Raw genomic sequence first — 9,134 nt, forward strand, 5'->3', positions numbered from 1 at the left:
CTCCTAAATATTCCAGTTTCAACTGTCAGCTGGGTTTTCTAAGAAAACAGAAATGTTTGGTAACGACAGCCACTCAGCCATGAATCGGTAGGCCACATAAACTAACAGAGCGGGGTCAGCATAGTGCAAAGAGGTCAACAACTGCAGAGTCGGTCACTACTGACCTCCAAACTTCATGTGGCCTTCAGATTCTCAAGAACAGTGCACAGAGCTTCCCAGAAGAGTTGAAGCTGTTCTAGCTGCAAAGGGTGGATTAACATCATCTCAAACCCTATGGATTAGGAATGGGATATCACTTAAACTCATATGTGAGTCAAGGCAGGTAATATACTGTATGTAATATAGTGTATGTGTTATTGAATTGATATATTTTTTGTAAAGTGCCTTGAGATGGTTGTTGTGAATTGGTGCTATGTAAATAAACTGAATTGAATCAAATATAGACAAGCCATGCCCTTTCTGATTTTTTTTTGTCATAACATGAACAATTTCAGCAGAACAGGTAAATACACAACAGGTCAAACAATAACCAAGAAGCATAAAGAAGAAAACACACCAAATAAAAGGCACCACATCGTCATCCTCTATATAATTTGCACTCCTGAGTCTGTCTATGAGTGGTTTCCATATCTTTATTAATCCATCACTGTTATACTATTGTGTGTAAGTTAGATTTTACAGTAGGAGAATTCTCAAATGCTCCTTATACCAGTCAGTCAATTGTTGGGGTATGTTGCAATATAAAGAATGGCCAGATGCCCTTCCTTGCACCATATGTACTTATTCCTATCATTTTTGGTGTTCTGTATGTTCCAAGTTCCATTTTATCTGCCAAAATGTAGTGAAGGGGTCATAATTCTATGCCATAACCAATCAGAGGTTACCTCACCCTGTACATCACAACAAAACTTCTCAATCTTTGCACATTTTCAAAACATATGCATGCACACTACAAACTCTAAATTACATTTATTACAGGCCGACGAACCTAAATTACATTTATTACAGGCCGACGAACCTAACTCTAACCTACCCCCTCAGTGTTAGCATAATGTGGAGCCTGTGCATATTCTGCATAGGCTCCACATTATTTTAAATTGAGTCTCTCTGTGCACATTGCATATCAGTATATGCATGTTAGTATTTTTTTAAGACTGATGCCAAAGTGTGGTCCTCAATATGCCATTCCAAATCCATTTGCCATTATTTATGATCACAGTAACAGTCTAAATTTGACCCAAGATTCTGATAGACATGAGAGATAAATTTCTAATAAGGATGTCTTCTAGAAACAATGTCTTTGGGGCAATAACATTTTTATGTATAAAGTGAAACTCCTTGTTTTTGTTTAGTTTTTCAGTAATAATGTCTTTTTTCTCTCTCTCCCTCTTTTTTGCCTCCAGACAATGTCCGGATATATGACTCCAGTAGGATCAGAGGTGGTTGCTCTGTCAGAAATGAGAAGGGTGAGTTTTGTCTGTTTGGCTCTCTCCTGTATTTTTTGCTTCTTTGTTTCATAACTATGTATACACTTAAGCACAAACTTATTTCTGCCTTGGAAGGTTTAGATTCAAAATTACTTCAAACAAGAATTACTTTTAAAAATTTTATGTATGTATACATTTTGTTATAAAAATGGTAAAAAAAAAAAATCAAATGAAAAAGTATACCCTTTGCAGTAATTAATATAACAGGCATTATAGCAGTTTCCTTAAAATTTCCAAACAGTTTGGAATACAGAACAGTTAAAAGGATCTTGCCTTGTCTCTTCATTAAACATCTGCTGCACCTCATCCTAACATCCTGTACTGAGCTGAATCCTGGTCTAAGTGGTGTTCTGGCCAACATTCCAGGTTGAGAGCAGTGACAAATCTGAACAGTGCCTAACAGTCCTTCAACTTTAGAGCAAACTCACCTACATTAATGGTCCTTCAAGCTGGATTCACTGCCTTACCCTAGTAAAGACGGATGAAAATCAGGACTTCAGAAGTGGTGCACGTCCTAAACATCAGATTCGTCTCCCACAACGTTATGAAGATCATGAGCTTGATTTCAATGGTCTCAACTCTTACCAACACAAAGTGGAGAGAGGAAGGATGGCTACACAGGATGGACTGGCCGAGAAGACCCCCTCACCTTGTCATATGCTTCCCCAACAGCTGCTGAGGCATCGGTTCTCAGCGAACGTATCACACATTATGCAGGAGGGAGTCTGCTACGAATCAAAGAGGAGCAGTTAGCCCAATCACTAGTCCTTGAGGGAAGGCCGGCAAGGTTATGGAGACATCCTACCCCCCGCAGTACCTTACCTCCCACCTCGAATGAAGCTATGGCTCTAAGATCAGAGTTAGAAGAGCTCCAGCATGAAAGATTACTCCTTCAGCAGTCACAGCAGCGCATTTCAGCAGACCTGGCACATTTAAGAGCTATACAGACCGACATGTTACGGATAATGAGTGTTGCCCATGAGGCTCAGCAAGAACAGCTTAAAGGAGCAGCATGCTTCCAGCCTTCTGACCCAACTGTCAATAATGAGGATGAGGAGTGGCCACCGCCACCACCACCTGCTTGACTGACTGAGGATGAGGAAGAAACACTGATCCTGGAACCCCTGGACAAAATGATGAGTGAACTTCAGATTTTGAAAGGGGAGGCTCTGCTAACCAAACAGTCAGTCATCAGCTCAACCAGCAATACAAATGGCCTCAGGTTATCAACAGACAAGGAACGATTATCAAACCAGCAGTCAGGTTCCTCTAGTAAACCCACTGCAGTACACATCAGCACATCCTTCAGCTACTCCCACTCCGAGATTTAGCTCCACAACCAATTACAGGCCTATGAGCATTCAGGCTGCTCCCCCTCAGCAACCAATACAGCAAGCACCTCTTCCGCAGACTCCTCGTGCCCCCCAAGCAACCTCTCCAAATCCTGGGCCACCCTATCAGAGTTTCAGCTCGGATACAGCCTATCATGGTCCTCGTTCAACCATCCCTAACCAATTTCACAGAGACCCTGGTGAGTTTGCACACCTGAAGATGGCTCTGGAGAACTTACTACCACCTGACAGTCCAGAGCTTTTCAAATATCAAGTTTTAGTGGACCATCTAAAGTTGGAGGATGCCAGATTGGTAGCTGAAGCCTACCTTCACTCTCTCTCCAGATTCAGTCACTGGTTGGCATGCTGAAGACGCTCAGTCCTGAGGGAGAGGTGGAGCTATACTGTGGCTCACATGTTGCTCGCCTGCTTAGTAAGTTACCCCCTGAGCAGCGAATGGAATTCTGCAGATGCATGTTTAAGCAGTCTGGACGTAACCACACCCTTATTGATTTGTCTGACTGGTTAAAATATGAGTCTTGGTGTCAAAATTATGATGGCCAACTACCTGCCAGAGGACTAAGAGAGAAACCAAACAGCCTGAAAGGAGAAGGAAGATTCAGGAAACGGTCAGTTGCTGTGCTCCATGGTGCGGACAGCTTATCTCAAGGCATTAAACCACCAAGTAGTTCACTGAATAAAGCCAAGCCACCCCCTTATTGTGCCTTTTGTGACATTAAAGAGCAACATTTGAGTCAATGTGCAGCCATAAGTCAACTGACAAAGGAACAGCTGGCAGATTGGATAAGGACCAACAAAAGATGTTGGCACTGTACACGTGCACATCATGCTGCACAGTGCAACCTGAAGAAGTCTTGTAACCTGTGCCGGGGCCAACACTTATGAGTTTTCATGATGTTAACGCAGGTTCAGCAAAGGGGCCATTACCAGCATCACCCAGCCAAGAGAGAAGTGAGATTCCAACAGGGGTGTTGTATCTCGATCGACCAACAGAGGGCAGCCGAGTTCTGTTGAAAGTGGTTCCTGTTCTCCTTCGTCATGGTGTCAGAACTCTGGAAACCTATGCAGTCTTGGAAGATGGTTCCAAAAGAAGTATGCTCTTGCCTTCAGGAGCTCAGAAACTGGGGCTCCAAAGCTCACCAGAGTCTTTGCCTCTACTTATCATCAGGCAGGATGTTCAGACACTTAATGGATCCTGTGTTTCCTTCACTATATCCCCCAGAACCAGGCAGAGGACTCAATATCGCATCCATAATGCTTTCACTACTGAACATACTGACCTAGCAGGTCACACTTACCCTGTTGACTCACTCAGGAAGAAATACAGGCATTTGACTGGCCTGCCAATCCAGCCCTTTAAGAAGATAAAACCTCTGCTCCTGATACATAGCGACCACCCACATCTCATTACTCCTACAGAACCTGTGCGACTTGGTCCACCAGGAAGTCCAGCTGCTGTCCACACCAGGTTGGGATGGACGCTACAAGGTCCCTCCAGCATCATAAACCAATTGGAAAGATTGGTTGAAAAACCCATGAAGCTATGTAATTACTATATACAAATTGTCATGTTGGGGTCTAACTTTCTAACCCACATGCAGATCAACTCCAGAGACCAGGAATGATTTAAGAGATTTATTACAACAAACAGGAAAAGAAACACAGATAAACGGTCCAGGTGCGTTTGGGCTGGAACTCAGGTCAGCTATGAGAGAAACAGATGGTAAGTTTGAGGTCATCGGAAATTTGGAAACGGTGCTGGTGGCAAGCTTACCTCCAGTCGGGAGGGTAAAGGACTGGGGGGAAATCCTGTGGAATCCGGAGTTTGTTTGTGGTGCTGAGGATGGAGGGCTGCGGCGGCGTTGGAGGACTGACAGGTAGGTCTGGGAGCTTGAACTGTTCTTGCTTAGAGGTGGACTGCCGATCTGTAGGTCCAGAAGGGTCTTTGGCAGAATCAGCATTCACCAGTGCGTCACTTGACAACCAGCTGTAAAATGTCAAAGACACAAGAGAATCAGAATCTTGGAAGAGATCAGTAAGTAGTGACCTATACCGTAACTGGCTAACAATCTGGCAGAGAAGTGTCGGCAGCCTCCTCCAGTTATACAGCTCCTGATGGCAGAACGGTTTCAGGTGCGTAGGTCTGCAGACGCCCTCAGGTGAAAAACAGCCTCCAGCACCCTCTGGTGGATGAAACAAACAACTCAAATCCCAACACAAATGCTTCTTTTCTGGTCTTTAATGTCTTATTCTGAACTTCTAAAGACATTTGCCATTCCCATACCACCAAAGGAATACGTGTTTGTTTTTGATGCTATCCCATCTAGTAATATGAAGTTTTTTTAAGTCCTCTATAATTTCTGTACTGACTCCACCATGTCTTTACCCTGCTGATACTAGTATTGGTCAAATCTTTTTTCACTAAAAAGCAAAAGAACAACCGTGATGTATATGCTTATTTCAGAAGAACATGGTCTATGTTCCAAAAGTTATCTCTTATTGAAATAACTTCCCATCAAGCCTGAAATACAAAAAAAACAACAACAAAAAAAAACACTGGTGTCCTCCATCTCAATATTTAACTATTAATAAGATTAAAGAAAGAAGTATCTTTTAAGATGGGCCATCGTTTTTATCCCTGCAAGTCTTCCCTTCAACAACACTAAAAGGACATTGACAAGAATTGTCCATTCTGCCAACTCTATGAAGATCTCTGCCATTTCTCAACAATGCACCATTTGGAAGCAGCTCATTGGCTAAGAAGCAATTTTTTTATGTTAACTCTTTAACTGTTGATCATGACAATAATTCTGGTGGAATCGCAAGTGGGTGTGGCCAAACTGCTCTACAGCGCCCCCTAATGTGAGTTGGGGGAAACCGTAGGTGGTAGAGATCTGAAAATTGGTATGTAGGTAGATCTCCCCAAATCAAGAAAAAAGTCTCTTGGAGGTACCCCCTTAAATGCTCAGGGAGGCGGCCATTTTGGGTCAAAGGTCAAATTTTGGCCATTTTTCAATTTTACTCATGTCGAACTTTAACAAACTCCTCGAGTTTTTGACCAATCGGCTTCATTCTTGATCAGAATGCAGTAAAGGCATGGGGCTTTAAAAGTTATCAAAAAAATCGACTTTTTGTATATGTTCAGGGGGCGTGGCAGAGCGGCGAACTTGGCGTACTCGCCAAAACAATCGAAGCGCTACAACTTTCTCATAAAAAGGTCAATTGGCACCAAACTTGGTATGGGGCATCCTGGTTGGATGCTTGACGATTCTATGTCGTCATAGTCTGACCTCACCTAAGCCCCGTCCCCTCAGAACAGGAAGTGACTTTTTTTACTTGGAAAGATACAACTCTGGCTCTCTTGACCTAATAAAAATGATCTTGTGTCAGATGACTGATAACAAGTTGGTCTCACTTGCTTTAAAGCGCCAAGAGTTTCCAGTGGAGGGCGTGGTCATGGCGGCGCAGCAAAGTCACAGGTCACGCCGCCGCCATACATTTGGCTCTAGATTCCACATGTTTCAGCCCAGGTGCACCAAACTCACTGAGATTGATACTTGTCCACCCCCCGACAGGAATCCAGTGGAATATATGGTGGACGTGGCCTAATTCCTCCACAGCGCCCCCTAGAATATTTTAAAAAATCAGCCCCCAGCCATGCTTTATCCCAGAATTATGAAACTTGGTACACATGTGTAAGTTGTAAGGACCTACAAAAAAGTCTCTCGGAGCCATGGTCTAAACCCAACAGGAAGTCAGCCATTTTGGATCCAAGTCGCCCTTTTGTTGTGAAACCTGGTTGGAACTGTTTGAGATCTTTCCAGGACACACAGAAAACAGGTTACAAAAACCCGGGGGTAACGATTAATCTTGAATTATGATTTAATGTTGATTAAAACATATATAACTCATATCGTAATGAGTTTGAAAGCAATAAGAAAATTCTGTATTATGATTGATGTGATTAAAAACTAAAGTAATCCTTACTTTAAAATGTACTATTGATTAAGGTGATGAGTTATGTGAGCTTGATTTAAGAAGTAAATGGAAAATAAATCACAAATGAGTATTCTGGTTCAAGTTGGATGGAAAGTCCCGTACTGTGTTGCAATCAGAGGCTGCGTGAGAAGAAGAGCTGTGAGCACAGAAGAAACAGGAAGTGAAACTTATAGGAGCACCAGATGTGGAGTGCGGATAGAAACTTCAGCAGGCGTAAAAGAGGAAAGAGGCAACAGTTAGCCAAGACGGTTGATGTCAAGGAAAGTTGTGCAATAGGAGATTTTGCGAGCAGATAGTGCATCCACAACTAAGATGCAGAAGTGTAGAGAATTGTGTAAGCCGCAGATGCGCACGTAACCAGAGCACGAAGAGTATAAAAATGCAAGCGAGAGAAAGGCAGGCGTTCTTCATTCCGCAGAGTTCGAGTCAAGACCACACGAGGATGCAGGATCAGATAAGGGATACATTTTGAAACCACGGGAAGACGAAGACTTCGCACTGCTCGAGAAAGGAACAAGATCCGTTTACCCACAACCCGAGGTTCTGATTCGACATCTGCCCTACGCTCAACCCAAGAAACAACTCAGAGATGCTGCAGTAGACATGGAGGATAGACAAAGATCGCCTATGGATATGGAACTGAGCTCATTGAGGATACTCACCAGTTCGACTTTGGACCTATTCTAAAAAGGATTCTGCCAGGACGAGACGGATTCCAACCATGGATGTTTAAGTTTCTGCTGCCAAGACCAACTCGGCATCTGGGGACGAGTGGAATTACATCCCAAAGCCTCTCTTATAGTTCTGCGACACAGTATAGGGACTAGAGGGAAGTTTGATTTCTAAATATCTTACATATATTAAACTTCTAATTTTTGATTTGAATAGCTGTATGTCATTTCCCCTGCTAAAGCTTGCTAATAAAATATTAAAGTCTAACTTGATGTTGTGGACAGTTAAATTGAGTCATCTAAATATTAATCCTTCTGATTGACATAAAATTTATGTTTATGATCCTAGTAAACAAGGGGTGCTTCAGACGTTTCTTTAGTTATGATAAATAATGACCCTGGGACTCAGTCCGAGTCTCTAAAATTATCTAAGCTGTAACAAGTGCACGTTATTAATAGAGAAAGAGCTACCGTTAACAGGTGTGGTTTATGCTGTCGGGCATCGGCGGGCTACTCCGATGTCTGATTCATAAACTGAAGCGGGTCATAACGTCTGGATCTGAAGGTAGTTAGAGCTTAGACACATCTTTCTCGTGCCCACCTTAAACAAAATGTCCTCTACATTTGTATCTGTGGTAATACTCAGGAATTAGAGGCTTTTCGGACCCATTAGTTGGAGAGCTGGCCAGTAGTCAGTCCGCTGGAGTCTGGGAGGAGTTAGGGGCGTGGCTGAATACTGCGTAATAACAGTCTATTTCATTGATGTTGTATCTAAGCGAACTCGTCCTAGAGCTTTTGAGATCCAGGCTTCAAACTCAGTCAGCACAGTCTTGAGGCTTTGAGGGTCAAAAGTTATCAAAGGAATTTTCCTATGTCGAAGCATGTGGGCGTGCCCAAGCCTCAAATCTGACCATTCGCCATGAAACATCAAGATGGAATAACTTCCCCAAAGAAGCTCCCAACTGCATCAAAATTCATTAGTATCATCACAGAGGAGAGCTCATCACATTCAATTGGTGACATCACTTTAGCCACGCCCCCTTCCAAGATGTAGGTGTGTGTCGCCTGGCAGGTAGCTGTGGGAATTGCGCGACAGCATCGGCGGTGGCGAGAGGGTGGCGGTGCTGGTACCCCCACAGTTGCCAATCGGCCTTCGGCGCGCGTTGCTGCGAGGGCCTCCAACGCCGCTTGCGGCTTTAATTTGTTTTATGTTTATAAAGTCATATTTAAATGTGGGTTACACATTTCCAGGTGATGTGTCTGAGACATCCGGAGGAGGAGGAGGAGGAGGAAGTGAAGCGACAATGTCTGCTTAGTTTCTACTCTTTATGGCAAACATTTTGACTAGATTTGACTGTTTAAAAGTCACTGTATTCATATTTAGCTAGCTTCACTGCAGAGTCACATTTAGCATACAGAAAGAGCAGTAAGCCTCCAAATAAACAACAACAACAAAAAACAAACAAACAACTAACTAATAATGTGTAAATTATTTTCCGGGTTATTTACTTAGCTTTCTGACTGTCATGATTATTCGAGTGAGTGTTGGGAATGGTGCGTTGCACTACTTGCTGTCTGACCACTCTGCATATCTTTTTTTTCTGCAGTGACCCTCAATATAGATG

General features: G+C 43.0%; 1 long non-coding RNA gene across 1 annotated transcript in view; it reads right to left on the bottom strand.

The window, feature by feature from the left end:
- Positions 1-2,982: 2,982 nt before the first annotated feature.
- The window catches only part of LOC107835178 (uncharacterized), an 18,914-nt gene continuing 12,762 nt past the window's right edge, over positions 2,983-9,134 (bottom strand). The window contains exon 3 of the long non-coding RNA XR_001661011.1: positions 2,983-2,994. This is a non-coding gene — a long non-coding RNA (uncharacterized LOC107835178). The remainder of the gene's footprint in view (positions 2,995-9,134) is intronic.

This window comes from Poecilia formosa, unplaced genomic scaffold, assembly GCF_000485575.1.
Source record: "Poecilia formosa unplaced genomic scaffold, Poecilia_formosa-5.1.2 Scaffold1152, whole genome shotgun sequence".
Taxonomy (NCBI): domain Eukaryota; kingdom Metazoa; phylum Chordata; class Actinopteri; order Cyprinodontiformes; family Poeciliidae; genus Poecilia; species Poecilia formosa.